At 40.8% G+C, this 26,784-nt stretch overlaps 2 long non-coding RNA genes across 2 annotated transcripts in view; one reads left to right on the top strand and one right to left on the bottom strand.

Annotated features, from left to right (window-relative positions):
* Positions 1-26,188, top strand: LOC118496355. Its single transcript, XR_004898906.1, has 5 exons — positions 1-85; positions 6,474-6,478; positions 7,225-7,230; positions 8,187-8,191; positions 26,178-26,188. It is a non-coding gene; the product is annotated as an uncharacterized LOC118496355 (long non-coding RNA).
* LOC118496354 overlaps positions 7,219-26,784 on the bottom strand; it is a 28,864-nt gene continuing 9,298 nt past the window's right edge. The window contains exons 2-6 of the long non-coding RNA XR_004898905.1: positions 22,197-22,204; positions 10,269-10,273; positions 8,131-8,136; positions 7,890-7,891; positions 7,219-7,401 (exon numbers count right to left, since the gene is read on the bottom strand). This is a non-coding gene — a long non-coding RNA (uncharacterized LOC118496354). The remainder of the gene's footprint in view (positions 7,402-7,889; positions 7,892-8,130; positions 8,137-10,268; positions 10,274-22,196; positions 22,205-26,784) is intronic.

Here is a 26,784-nt window from a genome sequence, read left to right as displayed (position 1 = left end):
TAATCGGCCGTTGGACAGTCTGGCGAGGTCAGTGACTTGAGTCTGTTCGGCGTGTTCCGTTCCGTCGTCTGTCCAAGGTGCCGTCGTGACATGTATAATCGGCGGGGCGGGCACTGCCGGCAGTTGGACTCAAATGACCCATCTGATTGGTAGAGTGCTAACCTGGAAACGGGGAGCGGAATGAGCGTGACTAGAGTCTCAAAATCTGACGAAAATCTTTTAAACTGACCTTTGTCGATCTGAAATGAAGACAGATTCAGCAACTGCATGGCCTATTTCTCACTTAAAATGTTTTCAGAAACACTTTTCGGTGAACTATTTTAGTACAATACGAGATCGTATTCTGAACAAGCCGCCATGATAGTCTGTCTTTGAATTTCCGTAGAAACCAGACCCACGTGACGCGTTCGTCCAATCAGCTGCCGATTTTCATTTTTGGGCGACAATACAGATTAGCGCCGCCTGCTGTTATAGAGATGTATTACGTCTCGTCGCTTTGGTGTGTTCCGGAGGCACTTTTTTGACCAACTCGGGGAGACTGATCAGTCCAGCTGCTGTCTGGTCTGTGTGTCTGGGCCTTAAGGTTAAATGTGACCTCTACGGTTTGAGTCCTGCTGGGGATGTTATTGCTCCATATTATTTTCTCTCCCTATGTTTTATATTACCTTCTACTGTCAATTATCAAATGAAGGCAAAAATACTCTAAAAGTGTTAAAAAGAATGTTTGCCCAAAAGCAAATGTGGGAATAATTTTCCCAAAATGCAGCATGTGCTGTTGAAATTGCATGTGAATGTAATTGGACGCTTATTTGTACATACTTGCTTTGGCGGTTGCAAAAGGAAGTGGCAGTAAATAAGAACTGCTGCAGTGACCTGCTCTCAGTCTGTCCACAATCGATTCAGGCTACACGTTGTACCTGAACCTGCTCAGCGTTACAGCTGGGTCTTATGGAACTCGTTTAGAATTGCACACACTGATATTCGACACTACTTCCCTCAGTTGGAGTCAGCTTGCTTTCCCAGGTTGTTTCAGCCTCGGAAGTCTCAATATTTCATTTTAGGCTTTCAAATGAATACAGTTGATGTAGTGTCACTAGTGACACAATTATATCAGGGAAACTGGTTAATCCTGTGAAATTGTAGCGTGCACAGTACGGTACATTTCTCCTCTCCACACCTCTCAGGCATGCCCAAAAGCAATTCAAGCGGAAGGCAAATTGAAAACAAATTTCTGTCAAATTTTCACACAATTAAACGGTGGCTGTGGTAATCTGGCCAAACAACAGTGCACAGAGCCAGGATCAATCTACTTTCTAATCCTATTGTGTTTTGTGTACCTGCTTACAGTGGCTCAGGCTTATATCCCCATTTCCACTGCATTCCCCCTCTATTATTAAGCACCTGTTAGAACAAGCACATTCACCTGAAAGGAAAGCACTCCAGGCAATTAGACCTTTGCCTACAGGAAAAGTCGGGTTCATGAATGTCTTTATTGAAGTGTAACAGCCTGACTTTGGTTTAACAAACCCTCTCAATACAGTACCAATTAGTCTCTGCTGTGAGTATTTGGAGGATTGTGCCTACTGGCTGCTTTTCGTTCTCTCTCATATATATATATATATATATATATATTTCTATTCCAGTTTTTGTCCACTTTTTCTTTTTACGGTTTTACAGTCACTAGAGGCAGATCTGTTTCATACAGTCTAAAAATAGATGCTTTAAATGGGAATCCGAGCTTGCTGTGTGTCCCACTAGCATCTTTTACTTCTGGTGGTTTTCTGTGTGTATCTAACCTTCAGGGAATGAATGGTGAAACCATGTGGAGCAAAAAGATGAATACAGAAGTAACAAAGTACCTAATTAGTTGTACTTTTACCCCAAAACCTATACTTTTCAAAAAAATGTTAGCTGTTTTCATTCTCACTTTCTCATAGAAACCCCACTTTGATAAGGATGGGGGATAGATGAGGACCATTAGATTTAGAAATGACGCTTAAAATCATTGTCTCAACACAGGGGATATTTCTGTCAACTTTTGTTTTTATTGTTTTCATGAGCCGTTTTCAGTTGCTTTGTATCACCTTCACAGTTTGTACTACTCTACTCCTTTTTTCTTTCATCTTTTGATTGAGAATATGATATGCACCTAAACCAAAAAACAAAAGAACAGCATCTATACTTCTAATACATTTTTTATTACGTAGCAGTGGTAAGTGATTTTAAAGTGTTTCTCAGTCTATTTACACACATTCTATTTACATTTACATTTATAATTTCCAGTGTCACTCTAGGGACTCATTGGTGTCAGCATTTACTCACCAATTAGCTACAATGTGTTGATTAATATGATTCAATTATTCAATAATATTGTTCTTATCCAGCAAGGAGTATGCAGCTGCATCAAGAATCAAAGCGCTAACCTCTTCCACGCAGAGCGGGAAATTAAATTGCGGCACGACTAACGTGGCTGCTGCAGCAGCAACTCCTCATCATCGATCCGTCTGGCAGGCTTTTTGCCAATGACACGCACAGCGCTTTCGCAGAAGTCATAAACAAACAAGTATTCAGCACCCTACATAGCAGAACAGTAAGTTATTCCCCCGCAAACTCCTGCTCTCATCCTGCTATCTCTCTTTTCCTTCCCGGTGCTATCAAACCTATTTTTCAGTATGCGGCTCTGTGCTCTGAAGTGGTACTGGCGCTTCAGCAGGTGCTGGAGCGGCCTGGCAGAGGTGAGACCAGCACTGGCGCAGCTGGGAACAGCAGGGAACAGCAGGTATAGTGCCCAACCAATGTGTCGGTCCTGATAATGCTGCGTCAGGCATTGCTCAGCCATGCTCAGCGAGGCTGCCAGGGCCCTAACTGGCTGGCTTGCCTCAGCTTGTTGTTGTGTATTCTGTGCCTTGGAGATTTATTCCTGCTTAGGAGGGGAGAGGGTTCAGATTCTATTGATTAAAAAAGAAATGTATTTGCACTGAATCAGTTGCATCGCTTTCTGTTGAGTACTACATTACTAGTGCGGATTGTCGTGGCAAACAATAACTGGTCAAAAATGGATTGCGATTGTTCATTCATGCATTGTACACAGAAATCAAACCTAAATATTTTTTTCCAACACATTGCCAATGGCTTCATTCAAGAGGCAATGCTTACAATTGCTTTTCTCCCCCAACTTTATACAGATGACAAACAAACACAGATCTCATCAGTGTTAATCAATTTGGAATTGAGATCATTTGCCAGGCAAAGTGTGATGTGAATCTCAAGTTATTACGGTATGAACCTTCTGATATACAGCATCCACACTATATTCTTGAAGAGATCACATATATGACTACATTTTTAAAACTTTAATTATGTTCCAAAGGACATACTGAAAAAATAAGAATTTAAGAAGAAAACAACAGCTGACCCCAAAGATCATCATAGATCAGAGACCATAGTGATCTCTATGGATGTTACTGATTGCTCAGTAAATTCAAACAGTGACGCAAAATATAATTCAGGGAAGACAAACAGACATGCTGTTTTCAAATCCTTCCTTTTTCAGCATCTCAAGACTGAACATGTCATAATAGGCTTGACGAGCCTGTCCTACTACAAGTGTTCCTCTAAATACTGCTGAGAAATTATTTTCTCTCACATATTCCTTTGCCTGCTGGAAGACACAACTAGTGTATCCTGGTAAACAGTTAAATGTCCAGGGAAACACAGTCAACTTCTAAAAGTTTGATTTCATCCTTTTTACCATGAATTTGTGTCATTCATTGGTAAATACATGAGCTTACATGAACATGACCGAGTGCACATTTTTAATAAGAAAGGAAGCCAGGCATGAACTCCACTAATTGTTCTTGAGACAGATAGATTCAGACAGTTTATGTAAAAACATGGAAACCAAACCAACGCTTATCCTTTTCTGATGGATTTATTCCAAGAAGGGTACTGTTTTTTAGAATTAGTGAGACAAATAAGGCATATTATCAACCCATATTTCATATTTGTACCTGCCTCTTATCATGATTGCCATGTCATCTTTTACAAATGTGTCATATTTGACACCAAAACAATGAGTGCATGCTGTGCCATCAAATGGTCATGGTAAACATTTATTTGGGTCTAAATGTAGAAAAAGAAATGACTGTCACTCTCCTGGAACTATATATACATACTGTATTTTAATGTTAAACTGCCCTTGAAGATAATCTCCCCTCTTTAGATAAAGTCTGTGTCTGTGGGGGGCAATTTCCAGCTCTTGTCCCCAAGCAAATGCAGTCTCGAAATTTACATTTTAGGCATTTAGCAGAGGCTCTTATCCTTTGAAACGTGTGATGAGAGAGCAGAGATGGCGTTCAGAAAATTGCCAGGGGATACTTCATCAAGACACTTGACTGTTTAAAAAGAAAAAGGTGAGACCTTCACTGCCCCTCGGCACAAAACAAACTTTGTCTGTCTGCGAGGAGTTAGGTGGTGTTGGAGGTCATAAGGTTGCCTATGAGTTCCAATTTAAATTCAGAAAGGTTTCTTTTACAGGACCGATTCTTTAAGCATTCTTTGCCACGTCACTCTCAGCCATACGCAAAGCCTATATTTATGCTTTCATTTACAGACGAGTCCCTTGAAGTAGGATTCCCCGCTGAGTAATAAAGACAGGAGGAAGTCCTTCAGAAGGTTTGAGAGAATCAGTGGAGGTAGAGTTCAAGAAAACAGGAAACCAAGGAGAGTGCAAAGTTGCTCTGCATCAAAACATCAGAAAACCACCTATAGCCCGACAGGACGAAGGGGATTTAAGTCTGGGCCTGCATGAAAACAAGTTACTGTAGCCTTTGACCTCTCCACACTCCTCCTATTCATGACTATGAACATGTTCAGCAGTGGTCTAAGAGGAAAACACATGAGACTGGGGTTAACGTTTTATGTTTGGACACAGTGTGTTACGAACAGAGCGTGAGGCCGCTGCAGTGTGTGGCGACTGCACTCTACAGTATTTCACCCTGAAAATACACAGGAACACTTAGAAGCCATGTCCTGCCAATTTGTTCCATGACTCACACAAGGAAGGCACATGAAAGATGTTACTGCTGCCTGATAAGTTGTACAAATGCATGGCCACGTGTTTTTTAGAGTTAGTGAAGGAATACGTTTGTGTGCTAAGCTGTTAGAACATTAAAGTGCAACACTCTCATTGGCTGTGAGACTCTAGTAATAGTTGACTGACATAAAAATGGTAATTGTGTGGTGATGGGACCTCTTTAAGTTTAAGTAGTTCCAAATAGTAAGCATGCCATACTACTACTACTCTTCTGTCTGCTGCTCAAAGAACTTTCCAGCAAAGCCTCACTGGTTAGTTTAGTCTGTGCCTCTCAAAGTGTAACACATGGAAAAGTAGAGTAGCACATGGCAGTTGTAATTGTACAGTTAATCATAACTATTTAAGAAAAGTAAGTTTGTAGCAGTTATTTATTCAAGTCACCCTTTCAATTATCAAGTCATACCGCAATCTATTAGTCAGTTTCCTATCCAGAGGTTTTCGCCATAAACAGAAATATTATACCTTATACAATAAAAGATGAATGATAGTGGTTACAAATGCTAAATCAAACTTGTGTTTCAATAAAACACCTGTGTTTTAGTTAAATCCTCCTTAGATTGAACTTTCCAAGTAGTTTCATCATGATTCATTTATATTATCTGATTTGTTACTTTCACTTCTCACCGCTCTCGACCACTGGCGGTCTAAATTTGTGAGGATGAGACTTTTTTGCTTTAGAACATAATATATACTGTAATAAAGTGATGTGTTTAATGGCTGCTTCACAGAGCATAATTATAGCATTTGAAATGTTAGTGAGTAAAAGTAGGCAGGCAACAGCATGTGATTTAGTCTCTCTCTCTCTCTCTCTCTCTCTCTCTCTCTCTCTCTCTCTCTCTCTCTCTCTCTCTCATTGTTTTATATCTAATGGATGAAGTGTTTTTGATAAAAAGTCTTGCAATATCTGTTTTGTGTTATGTGTATGGGAGAGGGAGAATGTGTGTGTACTTGTGTCTTTTACAGTCCAATATATTTTTGTGGACATAATCATTGCATATCTGGCCTCATCTGTGGCCTTGTGTTGCAGCCGTGTACTTCTGCAGCTGTGTGATCTTCCATGCACATTTGACCAAGGCAATGTTGAGAATGAATGGCTCCCTGAGTCACAATGTGCCAATATTTAAAAGACAGAGTGCGGCTTGGTTGGACAAAATGCACCTGGGGTGCCTGTTCCCTACTCCATCCTTTATTCTGAGACTGAATCGATAGAGGCCGGCTGATCTGAGCGGGCTCTGACACTGCCAAGCGCTGCCTACCATCATTTACTTCCAACACTTTGGCTAATGGAGTCACAGCAATGTCAGATGGAAGAAAGTCCATTGTGGCGGCCTGCCTGGATAAACTGTCAGATATTAGCTGGCCCAAATGATCATTACAGGACCTGTAACCAAGCACTGATTTCTATTTAATACACCTTGGGATAGTGTAATGATGTGTTGCAGGGGCAGAGATTGGATTCGAGGCTGGGTTGAGCATGTTGGTTAAAAAGCTTGCTACGTAAGAAGCTACTGAATGTTATTTCCACTGGGTTTCATTGAATTTCACTTTGTCTTGGAGAATCTGTAGTGGCGTCTTTAATGAGACCTCATTTAGGGGTGCTGAAATGGACAAAGTGTTGAGGAAAATGGAGGAGGGAAGATGGCAATATGTGGACTTGCACGTCAGACCATTACAGGACGGAGCTTAGATGAGGCCTTTAACAATCACTGACCTTGGAGGAAGATGGAGGGAGAGTCCGGATTTATCTATCTTTGATTATTGCCAACTTCCACCTGATTCACACTTAATCACATTTAAATTTATCTCAGGGGTATTCTCATTAGGTCAGTCTCCTCTCAGATCAATTCAATTGGTGAATACAGCAAATAGGCCATTTTTCATGTCACAATTGTAATACAACACCATTTTAGGATTAAGCCAGGGGTGGAAAAGGTCGCTGAATGGTCTATAATTGTTTAAGCCTCATACCATAAGAGAACCCTTGAGACATGACCCGAGCGCACAAGGAGAAAACGAGGTGCGGTCGTCGACGTTCTACGTCATTGCCCTTCAGATCACACACACACAGATGACCTTGTTTAAAACATTACTTAAGCCCTATTCGCACGGGATTACCTGGTGACCTCTAGTCATTTGTAATAATTACGGAGGTTGGCTGTGATCTTAATGCCGTGCGAATCAGCCATGTCTGTAATTTGTGAAGTAAAAATTCTCTTGCAAATGACCTACCATATTTCGCCAAACACAGACGTCCTGTGATAATATTAGTCCCGTGCAAATCGACATGTCTGTGATTTGGCAGGGTCCTTTATAATTTTTCAAGGTTTTGGATTTCTATGCGCCTTTTTATCCCTCTCGCAAAAACAGATATTGGATCACGGGGGGGGCGCGGATGCCGCCTTTCATGGCCAACGTAGTGTGCACCACTGCCTGACCGGAGACCCCCGGCCCTGAGCCGACATGCTCCCCGCGGCTTCGTTCGAGGGCTGACGGTGATGCTGTGTGGGTGCCGCCGCGGCGGGGATATGCGAATGCGCCACACAAAACTCAGATGTGGGAGGGTAATTTCTAAATTTACTATGGTCCCTAGATGATACTAATCCTGTGCGAATAGGGGTTTAGACTGGCCAAATGCTTACCATAATTAGACAATTTAATCAAATACTGAGACTTATAATCTTATTTTTTTGTTACGTTTTGTATTGCTGAAATGAGATTGTTGCATATTTTCAAAGCAAATCATCTCATTTTGAGGATTTCACTGTAGGAAGTGGTATCTCACCTGTCCTCTAACTACTGTTCTATCCTACATGAAAGCAGGATAATGAAAACTGCCAGAAGCCATGAACATTACACACCTGCTTACTTCTCAGCATCAAGACTGTGAATCAGTGCAAGCAAGGTCAAACAAGACAGAGCATAACCTGCTCCCTGATTGGATCAGATAAGGTGATGTCATGATGCTCCAGGTCCAACAGACCCGTGGATTAGAAAGTTAGGTAAGGGTAGTTTATAGCCTGTGTTAGCGGGGTGACATTGGCCTTTTTTACTGCTTGGTCCTAAAAGGTGAGATTGAAAGGTGTAGTAAAAGTGGCTGTAAAAAAAGAAAAGAAAAAAAATGTCATGAGCGACATGTTTAGCATCAAAATAATGACTTCACCTGGAGTCAGTTGTGTTTGGCCTGATACTTTAAAGATGATAAGTTGTGAATAGGCAATTAAAGAGCCTGATGCTTTTCATCATGTCAGTCAACGCAAGACTTGCATTTTGCACTGGTTTTATGTATGAAAAAAAATAAAAAAATAAAAAAAATAAAAAAATAAAGCAGGTAACTTATAATAAACTTGGCAATATGGATAATATACATACGTACTGCACAGATCTTTGCAGTAGAATACACAATTCTGAGCCGCGTACTGCATTAGAGGATGGATACCCGAACCGAGCCGGGCCAGGACAGAGATTTAGTCACATCAGCGCGATAAGGCATTGAACATTTTAAATTAAACAGCTTATTAACGTGCGCTCATCTGTTGACATTTCCGAATGCCTTCCTACAGTTGCTTAATAAAAGCTGGCTTTCCACACAAACAAACAACGAGATTTTAACTGTGTCAGGCTCGGGCCGGGCTCGGTTACTGCTCTGTCAGACGCGGGCCGGGCTCGGACAGAAAAATGCGGCCCGATCCGCACTCTATACTGCACAGACAATACTTCACAGACAAGTGTTTGTTTGCAGATGGAAATGAATGCCTCTCTTCCCTCCCATCTCTCAGCATGAACCCATCTCGACACTCAGCGAGGTTATGATTTACATTGTGCAGCCCCGTTTAAAAACTTGTCACCCTACCGCAGAGCTCGGTATAAATCAGCGGTTGTAGATTGAGATATACCCAGCTGATTATTAGCACAGGGTCTGGGGCCAGTGATGAATGCTGCCATAATCTGCTGATGCATGAAGAGAGAAGTACATCATCACCTCCTCCATATCAAGCCATGACAAACCTTCTCCGTTTTAGTCACTGCTCTGCTGGCACTCTGGGGGTGGGGGGGGATCAGCTTTATCACTAAAGGTGAGTGTGGGCTGTGGCCCGAACTGACTTTTACCATTTACATGCCAGTAGCTGGTGTGTGACTGAACATGTTAAGGGGGTCCATGGTTTCAACAATAGCCTACTTACAATTATGTCAACTTTCAAAGAAGAAAATCCACCCTGACACTTATTATTTTAATGCATTTTATTGTAATTATAAAAAAAAAATTTCTTTTCCTTTTGTTCTACTGTCCTTTTCCTCAACCGTACTCATTTATTTAAAATTCTTTCAGTGGGCATATGGGCAGAAAATAGTAAATGAGGTAACTAGTTTGTAAACGTCTGGGCATGTCTAAAAACAATGTATCCTATTATATGAGGGGCATCCTCATGATTTTAAAATACTAAGTCTTGAAAAAAGCCCTAACTATTAAAATAAAATAGGATACCAAAACCTGATGTTTATCATCAACATTTCACATAACAGCTAAATATTCTTTCCATCAAACACCACTCAACAACAAAATAGACACAGAGATTTAGGGTACCTTACCAATATCGGTTTTTAAACAAGTTACAAGTGTGGATTCCTTCCTGTAAATGTACTAAATACTGAAAGGCATAAGTTTGTTTTTTGCATAAGGCTTGTATTTCTGTTTCAAACACTTCTTTGATTGTTTGTCACTTTGCTTCTACTTTCTAGGATGTGTCTATTATTAATGGTACTTGAATATTTCTGCTACATGATTTATTTAGTTTTTATCTTATTGGCACAAATAATATTTCCGAAACTTCACTCATAATAAACAGTTATGTGATGTTGGATATTGAGCTCTTTCTACTGTTGCATTCATCTCAAGTCATTCTTGATGACAGTGTCTGTTAAGCATTTAAAATTGTAAAAATGCTAGATAATTGCTTCAGCTGAAATTAGATAAGAAGCAGCCACCAGTGTGCTAAAGTAAAAGCCTGAAAATCCTAAACAAGTCAGCTGCCAAGACTTGAAACTGGTCTCTCTTTGCTGATGTTTTTTTCTACCATCTGTGGAACACAAGTGAAAGAGAGATGGAGTGCTTTGCCCACTGGAAGGAGATCGAGAAAGAGGGAGGGAGCGGGGTCAATTACCTGAACACAATTACTGCGTCTAACAACCGCCATCCATCACTTGCATCCTCCCTCAGCACCGCGGCAACCATCCCATCCCCACATTTGGGTTGGCTTTCCCGCCAGATTGGCCAGACACTCTGTCATCCCAAAGAGGCCCCTTCTTGCACCAATTGAAAACCTGAGCGGCATTCTTAAACAACCTTCACATCGTTCCACCTCGTCCTCCTTATCCTCTTTTCTCCTGCATGTCTCTCACTTCAGCCACCTCTGGCTGGAGGTAAGCTGTCCTTGACAATCAGGCCTCACGGGGGTAAAAACACCAGATCTGCCAGGCAGAGTGCTATCTAAATAGCAGCAAATGGGAGCCCTTAGACCAACTCACTGCCAGCATATCAAATTTGGAATCATGCCAAGGCATATATTGGTTAATGGGATGACAGACCAAATGCCTCACAATGATAAAATAACCAGTTGGAGATTGCTGTTGGAAGCTTTCCCACCCCAAGATGTAATATTTGGATTGCTACACATTACCTGGTTTTATCAACTATTGAGCTTTCTGCACCTGCAGTTTATTGTATAGATGGCCCAAATAGGGGCAATATGGAGAAAATCAAATATCATGATATTTTTGACCAAATACCTTGATATCGATACAGCAACGATATTGTAGTGTTGACTATTGGTGCTTTCACAAAATATTTGCACAATGAGATTTTTGATAAATAATCATCAGTAATGTGGATATAATGACTAAGTGGGTAAATACAAATAATAGAACAGCTATAACAGTCTGGTAAGTTCAGAAAATTACATCACTTTACTGTAATGCAGCCTTTAAAACCAGGAAAAGACAACACTTACCATATAATGATATTACGATATCCAAAATCTAAGACGATCTCTAGTCTCATATCACGATATCGATATAATATCGATATATTGCCCAGCTCTAGGCCCAAATAAACATTTTAGACACCCATATTTTTTTTTTTTTTACATTCTAATATACCATATTAATGACAAATTAACATTCACCATTCCTTCCAATTTGTGTTGCAATGGGGCCTTTGTGGCGTGTTTAAATGAATGGAGCAACCTGCCATAAAGAAAACACCCAAGGACAGGCTATTACAAAAGCCAGAGAAATGGGGCCCAGATTGCCTGATCTGTAATAAAACAATGAGAGTTCCCTTTGGGCCATATGGGCACTGTGGCTATGCAAGACTATGTAGGCGGGCGGCCACCCTCGCAATATTAGATAAGAGATTTGATTGGAGGCAAAACTCCTTTTTAAAACGAGCCCAGAGGAAAGCTGTAAACATGCTATTTTTTCGGTTTCCCTGCCTATTACTGTGGCACACACATAATCATATACATTCTCACAAACACATACAGGAGGTTGTGAGGGGACTCGAGAGAAAGACGCATGATCAGAATAGCGATGAACGCCCAGAATGGCAGAACAGGTGCTGCGGGAAGACAGGTGAGTGGGTTGAGAGGGAAGATGAAGTGCAAGGTTATGTGGCTGCATGCCAAATGTGGGGTTCTGCCTTGGGGTTACTAAGGTTAGACCTTGGCTGCTCGGATTAATCATTACAGACCTGTCGGTGTGGGTGCGTGCGTGTGTCTGTGCGGTTCTAATATTTATTTTTATATCAGTTGGATTTCATCTTGATCGCCCTTGAGAATAGGCCTGACTGAAATATGGATGTCATACATTAAAACAGCTATAGCAACCAATGCGCTTACTAGACACACTGGCCCATTAATGGTCTAGGAACTACTTCTCCAAACTTTAAAACTAAAGCAATCTCTGAGTCTTCATTTCTCATTCAAACACACACACACACACACACACACACACACACACACATATTAATGGACTCTCACAGTCTCTCTCAAATACACAAAGGCATACATAAGGTTTTACTACACAGAACCACGACATGCTTTGAGGCTCTTCCTCACCTGCCTCTCCCTAATGCTCTCTCAAAGACAAAGTTCTACCTATCACAAAACAACTTGTCTTTGTCCAGTGGATCTCTCTTGTCTTTTGGCCTTCCACGTCTTCTGACAACCTGCACCTTCTCTCCTTTCTTTACCTATGTCTGTAGCCCTGGAGCCCAATTACCCACCAAGAACACAGAGATCCCATCACAATGCTGGGTCACGCTCCAGTGTTCACCACGATCACTTTCCAGGGTTGCAAAATTCCCAACATACCAGCTGCCGCCTCGGGCGTAGACTTGACTAACCCACCTTTGATCTGGCGTCAAAGTCCAAATTCACCCACTGTTTCGATTTCAGAACCATTCACTTGAAGGGCATTTTGCTAATCATGTCTCATATCTCCTCTACTGAAGCCTGGCAGCTTTTTACTTGTTAGTTAAAGCTCACTCACCACTGGAACAGATGGGAGTGTGTTGTTTGTGGACTACGGAGAAAAGCGCCTCCGAAGATTTACACAGTTGCCACAGTATTTCAATGGTTTCTGTTGTGGTAGCCAAAGGGGCACAAGTTCCCCTGTTCACTGACCTGAGGCAGGCAACAGAATAAGAAAATTGTGCAATCTTAAGTTAATGATCACTTAAGTGCCCTAAGCGCTTGATCACAAATGACTTGCACACAAATGAAACAGCTGCCCTCCTTTGTTATTTCCTGGACCTAAACACGCCAAATTCATTAGGATTCTTTCTGAGGCCAAATATCTTCATTGGGATGATTTAGCTGTAAAGGTCAGCGTTGAAGACCTCTAATGACACCAGGGCCTGGGGTGTCTGCCAGACGATGTCACTATCAACACACTCAGGAGTGTGTTGTACACTGACGCAAGACCACTAAAAGGCAACCAGACTTGACAGTTCACTGCCTGCCAGAAAGGTCAAGCCCCAAATCTATTCGGTATCAGACCAGAAGATGACCAGAAAGCCAATTCTGGGAGTTGAACCGCAGTTCAGTGTCCAAAGTGTGAAGTGTAGTGAAAGCAACAGGAGCAGGCGAGGAAAGATAGCAGAGCTCAAAGGCCCTGAAAGTACCAGATTGCTCTTGCAGATGGAAGCTGCTCACTCACAGCTTTCTGTATATAGGTCGACTGCATCCGTTCCGGGTCAACGCACTACAGTAGGGTTTAATGGAACAAAAAGTCATAGTGCAGCCAGCGGCAGGGGGTGGTGCAGAATACATCTGCCTACTTGACTGGTTGTTTAGAGGAGAGGAAAGGCTGAGAGGCTAAACAACAAGGCACAAGAGAAAATTAAGAGAAAGATGAAGATAAAAGGGACACAAGGGCAAGAGGCAATGATGAAAGGGTGAACAAACTGATGTTAAAGTTTAAGGGTTGATATTAGGCCGTGTGGCAAGCCCTTTAGCAGGCTTAGGCTGAATCCCATTTCTCTATCTTACCCCTACCCCTTACTCCTACCTTTTAGTTTACCCCTAGCCCTTGGCCCTCGAAAACAAGGGGTAAGGGTTAGGGGTGAAAACATACCCCTATGAAATGAGACGCCACTTGGTTACATCATCATACATTCTTAGGTCTGTTTGCAATAAATATTTGTATACACACTGCATGGTGTGTTGTATATCTGTTTCAGTTATCACTGATTTGAATGTCATTGATTTTCAGAAACACTTTCTTTGTTAACAAGCTGTCTTTATTGCCCAATAAAGTAAACATTATTACAACTATTACAACTATTAGAACCATAACTTACATGTCACACACATATAAAAAAGGCACTCAAATGTATAAAACTAAAAAAAGACACACAAGACCACAAACAAACAAAAAACTACAGCTATTCTGAAATTCCAGACCACAGTCTGATGCCTGTTGGCCAGTAACCTTTCCCCTCATACCCAATTTCTTTCATTAGTGTCCTGTATCATAACCAACAACAATGTACAGGTGCATGGACAGGAATGAATTACACATGTTTACAATAATACAGTACCAATACAATAATGAATGGTTACAACATGAATGCAGAAACTTCTGCTCGTTTTCAGCCCAGAAAGTGGATCAGCTGCTGGGTTTCCTCCGGCGTCCCTGTGTGATACAGGACAGTATATGTAAAGCACGTATCGATGTCTCCAAAGCAAGTAGTGTTATACACTGATATCAAACGAAATTCGCTGCTAATGTAGTTTAGTTAACACTGTAGATATGCATGGAGTCCATTCGAGGCAGAGAAATGCGGGACTGTTGTGCAAATAAGCAATGTAGCTAACGTTAACATTAACTTTTGCGTTAGCGTTAGCATAGCAGGCTAGCGATTTTTAAAAACGTTCAATTACAAATATGGTTGCAAATATATATGTACAGGACTGTGTAGAGCACAAAACAAGACCGTCGTAATTTTTAAATCAATTCTTTAAGCCGAAAATACTTACATTTATGGATCTCTCTGGTCGATCAGGCAGCCATGTTCCTTGTTGCGCAATGAATCTGGATACCCCTTGCTGTTCAAGTAAGCTTGCGTCCTTACTTGGCGTTAAGGGGTATATAGCCCTTCCCCTTAGCCCTACCCCTCGACCAAAATGAGTATTGGGACAGTACTTACTCTCACGGGAGCGCGCAAAACTAAGGGGTAGGGGTAAGGGGAAGGGTTAAGACAGAGAAATGAGACGCAGCCTTAGTAATTATGATGAGCGCAAAGGAGGAAGTCAGGTGGGGTTATTATGGAGCTAAAAAGTAAGCGTACAGTGATGGAATGGTCAACAAAACATCAGACTTTGACACAGGCCACTGTTCATTTCCAGCTTCCAACCAACAGTCAATGTTATTTTCTAAAACATGACCGCTATCGTTCCATAACCACCTTAACCACGTTAATTATTGTAAACATGACGACAAACCCAAACCATGATGTTTCCCCAGTTCCCCAAAGTACTTATTTTAACCCAAACCATGACTTTCCCTAAACCTGACCAAACCATAACCAAATAGTTGTCACATCATAAAACAGATTTATCTTATACATACAAATTACATCATTATGATTTACACGTACAGTAAATAAAATGAATAAATAAAGAAATAACCCTGCCACACTAAAAAGAAAAAAATGGCAACACAAACTAATAAGTGACATTTTGGAATAAACATCTTCAATTATATACATCCAGCAAAAACTGTGAGATAATGGAAGGGCAAAACCCACTTGCCTTAATGTTCTCAACCACTTTGCTTTCACCTTTGCCGTCTGCCTTCTTTTTTCTACTGTCTGCCTTCTTTCTCACTGCGGGTACCGATGAAACCACACACGCAGTGTGACTGAAACTCTGAAAGATCAATCGTTTGTTTTTCAAGACATAAACCACCGACTCCAGTGACACTTTACTGCAGCCGGGGAGGCATGAATTTACAGTCAAAGCCCTGTGAAAAAACTCGATCTGGACTGCTGGTGAGGATGGGACACAGCTGTGCAATTCATATAGATTTGAGATCAGATTATTAAACTCTAGCTTTTTCTTTTCCTTTGACATCCTTTCACCCCAAGGATGAAGAATTCCTCTGCTCTAATAAAAAGCCTGAATGAATTGTGATGTTGTCAAGAAGGAATAATTGCACTATCAAATACATTACCCAGAAGCTATTAAAAATGGCAGAGGTGTAATTAAGTGTTGTGCTGTGGAGACGGGGAAGGGAGGAGGTGTGATGGTACCACCCAAACACTGCTGCCATGATGACTTCTAACAGGAAACTGCAGAATGCGATCTGTTTGTAATTGAATGTTTATCCTGTTCTGAAATGAGATAAACATACAAGTTCTCTCTAGTTTCAATGTGATGGCCATGAGCGCCTACTAATGGTCGGCTATCTCATCCTAAACTGTGACAGTCTGCTTCCAGTGACATGTTTCCCTTTGATTTATAACTCCCTGACATGGTCATAATCTTAGTGTTCCCTCCACTCAGATTTAAACCCAGTTCCACATAGCCCAAACCGCTTGCATCCATATTTGGGGGCCATCTCCCATCCTCTGCTGGGCAGACAGAGGCGATTCATCATTATTACTACAGCGACAGGTCTATTACCTCCAGAGACTAAGAAAACAAAAGAAGAAACTTTGCAAAGGAGCCATTCTGGAAAACTCATTTAAGGAGTGTGCCAAACTTTTCACTTTATTTTCTTTTGCTGTGATGTAATTAAAGTAGTGCCTTGCTCAAACACTGAGAGCCTTTTAAAGCCTTTCTTCTGAGCTTTTCTCCTCTGCTGGTGCAGTCCACTATAATTTGTAACTGTAATAGGCGTGTGAGAACAGTACCATTTACGTTATTTTTTAAGACTATCCTTTCATATGTGCGGTGCTCCAAAAAAGGATTGTAACCAAAAGGTTGGAGAAGGGTTTTCAATTTGAAACCGCAGTATCGCTGGGAAATTGTGTGCAATTTTTGCAAGTGAGTGAGTCATGCTGTCTTTTCCCTGCACAAATAATTGAGGTGCCCTTGAGCAAGTCATTTACCCCACAATTGCTCCAGTGGAAATGTTCAGTGTAGAGGACTGTGGTTTTTCTGGGAAGATCAGAAGTATGTATGTCTGTATAAATGTGTTAGAGGAAAAAACAAACTAAGAAATCTGCAGGTAAGATACAGTAACAGGGATAAAAAAGGTGTAACTATTAAAACAACACAACAACCAGAAACATAATATTTATCAAATTTGATTCCACTTGATTACAAGCTCACATTCCAAGCAAACTATATAGCAATATCTCATGGAAGACTATCCAAGATATTTTGATCTTCTACAGCATGCTCCCCCTCCCTTTTCCAATTTCCTTTTCTCTATCCTTTGTTACCCTGCGAGTGTCATCACTTCCTTATCTTCCCGAATGGCTGTGGGGGGAGGAAGCGTTCGCACCATGTACCACCCTGATATATTCCTTTCCATCCTTGCAGGGCCACTATCAGATATAGAGCATAGCTACTACTACAAAGAGTTGCTTTTCATTGTCTCAAAGATCACATTTAACTGTATTGTTTTCAATGTATGTGGCTTAAAGTTAGATTTTTCTGTGATGTCTGCTTGTACTGTTTCTATATTTATTGGGGCAAGTAATAAGGTGTTTCTTAGACAAGTCAAGTGAGTCAAGGCATAAAAATGATGAAGTGCCCTTTCCTAACAACAGTATGTTACACTGATGAAGGTACGCAATTAATATTCTTGGCTGATGATGGCCACAGGATGCAGCTGATTGATATGAAATAACATCATGTCACCAAAAGTTTTCATAAAAGTTTAAAGGAGCATTGGAGCAATCTATTTTGGTTTCTTCTCAACATTATCGACACTAGAATCTCTGGCTTTGTTGTTATTGTCGACACACCCGCTGCCCTGCTTGCAATGCTACTAACAAACCATATTGCCGTATCAGCCTAAGTCCCAACAGAGAGTTGATAGGCGGCACACGGCTGCACAAACAAACCTGGCTAAACGCACTGCTGGGATAGGATCGAACGGCTTGTCCAGGACTGGGACCAAACACCTCTGCGCTAAGATGGCCACCTGCAGGAATCATCCGTATGTGAGATCTTGAGTAAACGGGGGAATGTTGCCGTGTAATGTCCTATCTCCGACAGGGCTAGGGATGCATGACGCACACTGGCGCAGGAGATAAGTGCTCAAGATGGGAGAGAGCTGTGACTGTAGATAAGACCAGGAAAAGGCTATGGTAAGGGGAGAAGGACAGAGTGTGTGTGTGTGTGTGTGTGTGTGTGTGTGTGTGTGTGTGTGTGTGTGTGTGTGTGTGTGTGTGTGTGTGTGTGTGTGTGTGTGTGTGTGTGTGTGTTGAAGTGACAGACATGACAGGAGAGTTACTGTGCTTTATATTTTGCTGCATAGTTATAGCCTATTGTATGTTTCAGCTTTGCCATCTTCTTCTGATTTGAAGATGTTACATTTTATATCTGTGTTTGACAGGAATATATCTTCAAGCCTCCTGACTGACTGTATATAAGCTCTATGTGGCTTTAGTTCAGTCTGCGTTGTGTATGGGTCTTCGTATCTTTTGCACACATGCTCTCTAAAACAATCTTCTGGGACGTTAAACTTATCTGACAATTAAGTGTTGGATCATTGTTCAGCTAAAGCACACCACATAGATTAAATAGAACTCCTGCAGCATTGTAATGCAGCTATGAAGTCACTCATTGAAGACTTTTTTCAGTTTCAGCCAGATTGGAACATGCTGGTGTTCTTGGATCCAGGACTACGGTACCTTAAGGCCTTGATCTGAGAGCCATCTGTGCTTACTCCACTCATGAGGCAGTTGTGTGTTTCATAAACTTTCCACAACCTTATAGCTTTATTTATGTGTCCCAGTGCATGCTGAAAGAGCAGGCATGAAAACAGTACAAGCGAGCTGAACACTTTGCAGGCCAAAGTAGAGACAAAAGGGAATGTGGTGAAATAAATTACAGAGAATACTTTTCCGTGGATCATTTAAGTCTCTTACCATGAGTTTCACATCAGGAGTCTTGATGAGGTTTAAGGCCTAATAAGAATATCTACTATTAATATCTTCAGTCCAGTTGATGAAATATAGATTAAGATAGTCATTTTCCAAATGAATGCCTGCCATCTGATATGAGCAAATTTACAGTAGCTATTAGGCTATGATAGGGCAGCTGATAAGTGTGCGCAAGAGAGGTCCTCTCAGACAAATAGAATTTGACATGCAGCAATTTGATGAATTTACTCTCTGTGGCTTTGTTAAAGCCACAGAGTCACGTCATGTCAAACTTGCGATCAGAATGGCAAATAGGCTTTATGGCAGTCAGGATTGCTTCCACTAGCTCACAAACTGTTTCAGTATACAGTACTGTTGCTTTTAATGCTCATTTGTATTGTCTGCAATTTGTTTAGTTGTGTTTATTGCTGGTATTGCTGGCATAATTGTGTTCTCTGTGAAACACTTTGCAACTTTGTCTCTACTCAACAAGTATTAAGATCAAGAACAATTCAAAAATACTCCATTACAAGCAGAAGTCCTGAAGTAAGTAGGTAGTAAGCAGCAAAACGTACTCAAAGTATTAAAGGTAAAAGTAGTAGTAGTGAAAATGCATTGTGTTTCATCAACTTTGACATATATTTAATATAAGATCTTAATTGGAAAAAAATAACTTGTAACTATGGCTATTAAGTAAATGTTGTGAAGTAAATTATTTCCCTCTGAAATGTAGTGGGGTAGAAGTATAAGGTAGCATAAAATGAAAACCAAGAAAAGCTCAAGTATCTCAAAGTTGTACTTAAGTACAGTCCTTGATACTTAGATACTTCCCACCTCAGAAAGTGTAACATGTATAAATTAATATGTTGTGGGAAGGAATGGATAGAGCACTATATTGTAATTGAGTAGGCCTAAATGTACATCAGTAACAAGTTCCAATTGTACAGACAGACATTTGTAGCCTGTGTGTGCACACAACTACTTCATACAACCGCCTTCCTCAGTGTAGCCTCACTAGAATTAACCAGAAGAGACACAACTCAAAAAATTTAACAAAAATGTCCAACAATTAATTAAAAAAGTATTGGGTGTAATATGGGGTGTAACACACATTATTAAGCCACTTGAATTAAATAACATGACATTTCTTCAACAGCTGAATAAAACATCAACAAAGCAGACAATGCGGCCATAAACAATAAACTCCACAGCAGCTACAGCCAAAGCGAGCTATAGCCTACATGCACACAGCGTAGCGCGCGCGTTCATGTGCGCGTTGCTAGGCAACCAGGTACAGTAGTTGTGTCGTTCTCATCTGGAAAACGGGTTTAGTGAGTTTGTTTTGTCCTTACCTGTCTGAATGGCATTCTGTCAGACTTGTTGTGCACCGCGAAGTCCTCCACTGCTCGTTCATTCTCAAAGCGAAATATAGTTTACTCATCTCTGTCCCACTGTAGCCAGTCCTATGAAGGTAAATATGGTGCAAAAAGGGAGAGCTTGTAGAATACAATGTGAGAACTTGCAGAACAAAAAATCTGAACTTGTATGTTCAAATTTGCACTTGTAAAAATTTAATTTGCACTTGTAAAAATAAAATTTGCACTTGTAAAAAATATTCACACACATGTGATCTGAATTTGAAGTCATACAAAGAAAAAAAACATGAGAGCTTGTAAAAAAAATCTGAACTTGAAATTTGAAATTATACCTTTTAATTATCTAAACACTTTTTAACAGTCAAACTAAAACACTGGCGGTGAGCTCCACGGCCTGCAGCCGCAGACGGACTGTCATCAATGGGGATCGACCAGCGTAGTAACACTGCTTTTGCCAGAAAGCTTCGCTGCCGACCTCGACCTGCAGTCGGAGCTCCAGCGGGACACGGAGAGCCCCACATCCGGTAGCAGCGGCCCATCCCCCGGCCATGACCAGAGCTTGCTTTGCTGATGTTGTGCATCCCTGCTAAGAATTGCACCCGCTTGGGCAGAAACAATAATTTCTGCAGAATTCATTGCTGCCGAAAATTGCATCTAGGTAGCAAGGAAATGCTACTATAGAGTCTGATAAAACATTGATGTCTCTAAACCTTCTAAAATCCTAATCATTATTGATGAACATGACAAAGAGATTTACTATTGCCTAGTTTTTAAACAGTACTTTGCCTTATAAAATCATTATTTTCCCTAGTGGATGCAATTCTCGGCAGGGATGCGAAACTTGGCACCTGTTACCCACTGATGACGGTCCGTCTGCGGCTGCAGGCCGTGGAGCTCACCGCCAGTGTTTTAGTTTGACTGTTAAAAATGTTTAGACAATTAAAAGGTATTTATTTAGAAGCGGGCTGGCTGCTAGTTAGCTAACGCTAGCATGCTACTCCACCAAGCTTCCATGCTACATAAATAAGCCGGACAGAGTTGTCCCTCATCTGGCGATAAAAACCCTGCTTTTCCCGTTCTGTTAGCTCAGAGCTCCACAGCCTAAGTCCACAGGTACAAATTAGTTTTGCACCAAATGTATCGTCAAGAGTGTTGTGAAAGTCGAGGTGCGCAGATTGGCCACTTTGTGATGCGAGAGAGCACATATGTGAAGTTGCAGTGACAGATTCGAGAGGTTGTAATCACTGAGTTGTGGTTGTGATGGAAAATGAACCAGAGTAAAAAAAAAAGTATACGAGTAAATGTTGCATTATAAGTTTGCAGCTGTCATTGTGTTCATGTAAATATCAATCTACACATTTGTGAATATTTTTTCTGTAACTTCACATTCTTCACATTCAGAATACAGGTGTGTGAACATTTTTAAGTTCAGATTTTTTTTACAAGCTCTCATGTTTTTTTTCTTTGTATGACTTCAAATTCAGATCACGTGTGTGAATATTTTTTACAAGTGCAAATTTTATTTTTACAAGTGCAAATTAAATTTTTACAAGTGCAAATTTTAACATACAAGTTCAGATTTTTTGTTCTGCAAGTTCTCACATTGTATTCTACAAGCTCTCCCTTTTTGCACCATATTTACCTTCATACCAGTCCACTCTGCATCTCTGTCCAGCTGCACTCCTTACATTCAAAAAGTGTTCAACTGAATGGATCTGTAGTCACGTAAGAGATTATTGTCACAAACAACAGAAAGGCCTCGCACATCTCACTGGGCAACGTTCCCTTCAGAAGTCACCGCTGTCCCCACCACGAGCATGCTAGCATTTAGCCTTAAACCAGACAGACTCAGCATGCACCTGTCGTGAGTGTGTTTGATTTGGGTCACTTAATTATAGCTCCTATAGCCAGGTGGTGCATTAAATCAGAGACTAATTAAGGTAGATGCAATTGTAACGATGACGACGTCCTTAATTTCATGCATAATCAAAGCATGTACACTGTACATTGTACAGTTTTTGTAAACCTATATATTTTACAAGTTGGGGCCAGGTGGGACCATTGACATATATAAAAGGGTGCGGCCGCTCCGCACCCCTCATTTCCGGACTGTCAGCTGAGTGCAGACTGTCAACTCTATGGGGCTCTGACCTCCTGCAGCCGCAGACACACCAGGAACATGGATGTTTTTATTTTAAAGTTGCAAAACGTTTTTCGGCACTCTGCAACACATTTAAGCTACATGGATACCTTTACTTTTGTCAAACTACAGACAGCAAAATACTTTCAATCAGTGGTAGCCTTTACATAGGCCTAGTTGTTTTTCAAGTAGCCTACCTACAGTACATATTTATTTAAATGCACTAGCTAAATGGCAGTGATGCTAATGGCATCAGGGTCAATGGATTTTTTTTTTTTTTTACAGTTGCCTCTGGTGATGGTTTTCGTATTGCATTATTTGCATTGCTACCACAAAACCCCATGTTTTCAGGGTTTAGTGGACTTGTGAATGTGTGTGTACAGTCAGCACAGGCACACACACAAATTAATCTGATAGGCCCACAATGTGAAATGTCAACAGTGAGGGTTAAGTGTCTGGGTATTTTCCTCGTCCTGCTCCTGCATGTGGGAGGTGACAGCCATGGTGGTGGCCTGATTTCACCTAGCTGTTGCTTTAATCAATGCTGAGTGCAGCTCCCTGTTGTGGCAATGAGGGATCAAGAATCAGCAGAGCAAGACCACACAAGAGACTTTCAGACAGTTAGAGAAAAGTGCATGAGTAAAGAACACAGCGTTAAAGTCACTTTGATGAACCCAGAAAAAGCTTTTTACTGAAAATGTAATAGTTGAGATTAATGTTTTTTTTTTTTTACAAAACTACAAACTGGATGTGCATATGCTCATTTTCAAATCAATGATTAAGTGATCCTACATAAAACACAGTGAATGTCATCTTATCTTACCAAACACATGACACAATAAAAACAGAATGATGAAGGGAAAAAAGCTGTTTTTAAAAGTATCACAGATGATTGTAAAATAATGGGCAGACTTGTATCATTTCAGAAATTTGAAAATATTTTTTTTCCTCCAGTTTTGGTTCATATAATCCCAAAACATTTTTAGCTTCACATTGCGCTTTCAGACTATAAACAAGGGCACTGTGAGATATCCCAGTGACACAGGGAGGAAGCAAGTGGTGAAGTGATAAATTGGGGTACCTAAGTGTGTTGGTTCCCTGTTTTTCCAACAACTGCCGCCAGTCATGAGTGATACAAATTACTTTCTGCTACAAATTAGTTCTGTTTGCACGTCACACCCTGGAGTTATGTCCATGTCTTGTACTTATGTTTTTTTTCTTCTTGTTTCGCATCATTTTTCTCTGTCACCTGTTGCAGCCAATTATCGATATTGGCTGTGTTGTTGTCTGTATCCCTGCCAGGGTCTTGACACGTTGTTGCAGTCACACAGCAAGTCATTAATTAATGACAGTTGCACACAGGAAAGGAGGTGGGAACACTGATGAATTTGAGCTGGCCTGTGAAGACTGGCTACTTCTTGCTGACTCATCCTGAGAAAGATTAACATTCCATTTCCCATCATACCCATCATCTGTAAGGGAAGAGATTACATCATCCGTCACTACATCGAATTTTTGCTGTGAAATCATAGCAGTTACATATTCATGCCCCCCCACAGCAGTAAAATTGCCAACGATGTTAAACAATCCATTAATCCTTTTGGTTACAGACGTCAAGCTATTTAGTTCAAGTTTATTGTTTCTCATTTGTTCTGGTCTGTTTATATTCTGCATCTCATTCCTCAATTTGAAGAGATAATAGTGTAGGTGGTCCTGCCGGTGGTGAAAATCAAGATGACGGTGATTGATTGTCATTTGATCCACTTTTTAAAGTTATGAGATGCAGTGTTGCACAAAAGGAGAAGAATGGAATTTAACGCCACAAGTTATAGAGTTAGGAAAGCAAGAGATCTAGAGATCAGAATCTAGCCAATGAAAAATAACATCAGTGAGGAGAATGAAGAAACAAATTGGAGTAGAAAGAGGAAAAATGAAAAACATCCAGGGTCACAGGAAGGTGGTGGCAGGACAGATGGAAAACAGAAGAGGAATATTGCAATGCAGAAATGGAGAGCAGAAAGCACCAAACCAATGAAGGTGAAGCATATTGAATAAATAGATAGAACTGACAAGAAGAGAAAAACAGGATGGAACACAGTAAGTTGATGTGAAAGTAAAAGTAAAAGGAGTAAGTAGAGCAAGAAAAATAGAATAGAAAATAAAAGTAAAAGACGGCTTATAGACAGCAAGAAAAAGGTGGAGGAAGTGTGTCTGTGACAGGTGGCAAAGATAAAGACAGAGAACAACAGAGCTTAAGAAGAAGAGAAGAAAGAGAATTTGGACTGGACAAAAAAGTAGATTAGACGCAGAGGATGAGAGAGAGATGGAAGTATCGTACATTGGATAAGTAGCAAAGCATGAAGATAAGAAGGAACAATGGAGAGGCTGAGAGAAGGAGAAAGATGGAGGGGGTTTGTTCGGTTTGTCCTGACTCTGAGCCGCCTGCTAAGCAGATGATGATAAATGAGGCGGTGGGATGGCCAGCTCCCCTCTCTGTTCGCCGGATGGAGAGCCGCACACAAGTCTTTTCTCTCTAATTACCTCTCACTTACCATTAGCGCTGCCACAGCCACTCAGTTCCACCATCAGTTCCAACCCCGCCTGGCATGCCATCTCCCATCGGTCCCCAATAATGAAGCATCTTCACCTGACTCTGCCGATTGGTTGTCTCCGATCGGTTCACGCTCGTAGACAATCAGGCTTGATGTGTGTGTAAACATGAACCCACAAAAGAATGTACATTCATGAGAGTGCAGGTCGTCACCATTGGGTACGTAGGGTTCAAAGAAACAGTGAAAAATTACAAATACTGGGTCTATTTGGACAGGCGTACATCACTGAGTCTGTTAATCCTCAGTTCCTCATCATATGTCATGTAACATTGTGTCCGTGCTTGCTAGGTAACCCTGTTTTGAATGTAATGAATTACAATGGCTACTTAAACATTTAAATCCTGCTTTTCCAGCTCTATGGTGTTTTAAGCCCCCAACGTCGCGACCGTTGACTTCAAGGCACCAAACCCTAACCTTAACCCTAACCATAACCATAACCATTGCCTAATCCTAGTGCCGTTGGGGGCTTAAAACACTGATAAACACTTTTCCATCCTCTTACTTATCTCTCATTATTAACAATATATGAAGTCCAGTTCCAGTCTCTTCATCCAGACTATTAATTCTCATAATCAATTATTTCTAAGTGAGTTTTTTGTGACCACCAGACAAGTACACAAATAAGGAGCAGTGACGTGCTGCATGACAACATGACATGTCAACAGAATTAGATGTTTCCCCCTGTGTATCCAAGATAATAATGCAGGATGACAGTCACCAAACGGTCTTATGAATGAGCTACCTGTCAGTCCGTATATTGTCATGTTTCCTCCTCTTGGTTCGTTTCTAATAAGTGATGTAGTTTGAACATGAAACTTACCAGAACTAAAAAGACAACAATCTATCAATATAATATAATATTTTTGATCCAACCCAACTGAACCGAGCAAAGCAAAATCTTCCTTCGAATTAAGTTTAGAAAATATGGTGTGTGATTTATTACCAATACACTTTGAACTGTGATTAATGTTTTTTGGAAAGGTGAAATCATCCATTAGTATTGAGATTTATGAAAATTCTAGATATAAGCACATTTGCATGTGAAATAAGTGAAATTATCTCACTCCACTGGCAGATTTTAAATAATTTAAAGTAATCCAACACTGTTAAAGTTGATCAATGTCACAAAGGGAAACCTTGAAGCACAGTGAAATTTGATAACCTGATGTAGCTGATGCAGTCAATGTCAATGACATTACATAAACCAATTAGCTACCTGCTATTTTGCTTCTGCTACCTCTCCTTGTCAAATGACATGAGGATTCTTCTTTCCTCTTCCAAATCAAGTGCCCCATGGACATTCTTTCTCCTAAAGCTTCTCTCGATCTCGGTACGGTTGTTATTGATAGAGCCAAAGGAGTCTGGACAGTCAGTAATTAAACGGAACGACTGGTGGGTGTAAAATTAGCCTTTGTGTCATTAGACTGGAACGACAGAGTGGGTAAAAGAACAAGTGCGGCTGAGATGACTGAAGGCCAATTAAAAGGCAGAGTGAGGAAGGGATGAGAAGAACGTCTGTAGATGTGGCAGAGAAGCATATGGATTTGCCTTGGATAATGAACTCTTCAACCACCATCGATCTGGGAAAGAGATGGTGGATCAAGGATCCACTTTGAAGGAGCTCAGGGGAATCGGATAGTTTGCTATAGATCTCCAGATGAATTTATAAACATTAAATTGGTTTCCTTTTAACACTGGGAAATTGTTCTTTTTAAGATAATCTGAGCAACTCTATTAAACGCAATAGACATTTCTTGATGCCTCAGATGCTTAAATGAACAATCTCTGTAGTTGAGATCATTAACGTTCTTGAGGGTATTCATCTCCACTCTTTGATGAATGGTGTGACCTTCAAGTCACCAAAACTGTGCATGTTATACACTTGTGCATTAGCACTATAAAGCTGCAGACACACTGACCAGACGGCCGACCCTCGGCAATAAAGGCAGTTGGACTGATCAGTC

This window comes from Sander lucioperca, chromosome 11, assembly GCF_008315115.2.
Source record: "Sander lucioperca isolate FBNREF2018 chromosome 11, SLUC_FBN_1.2, whole genome shotgun sequence".
NCBI classification, from domain to species: domain Eukaryota; kingdom Metazoa; phylum Chordata; class Actinopteri; order Perciformes; family Percidae; genus Sander; species Sander lucioperca.
Note: the sequence above shows the minus strand (reverse complement) of the source record. Positions and strands in the feature narration are given on the sequence as shown.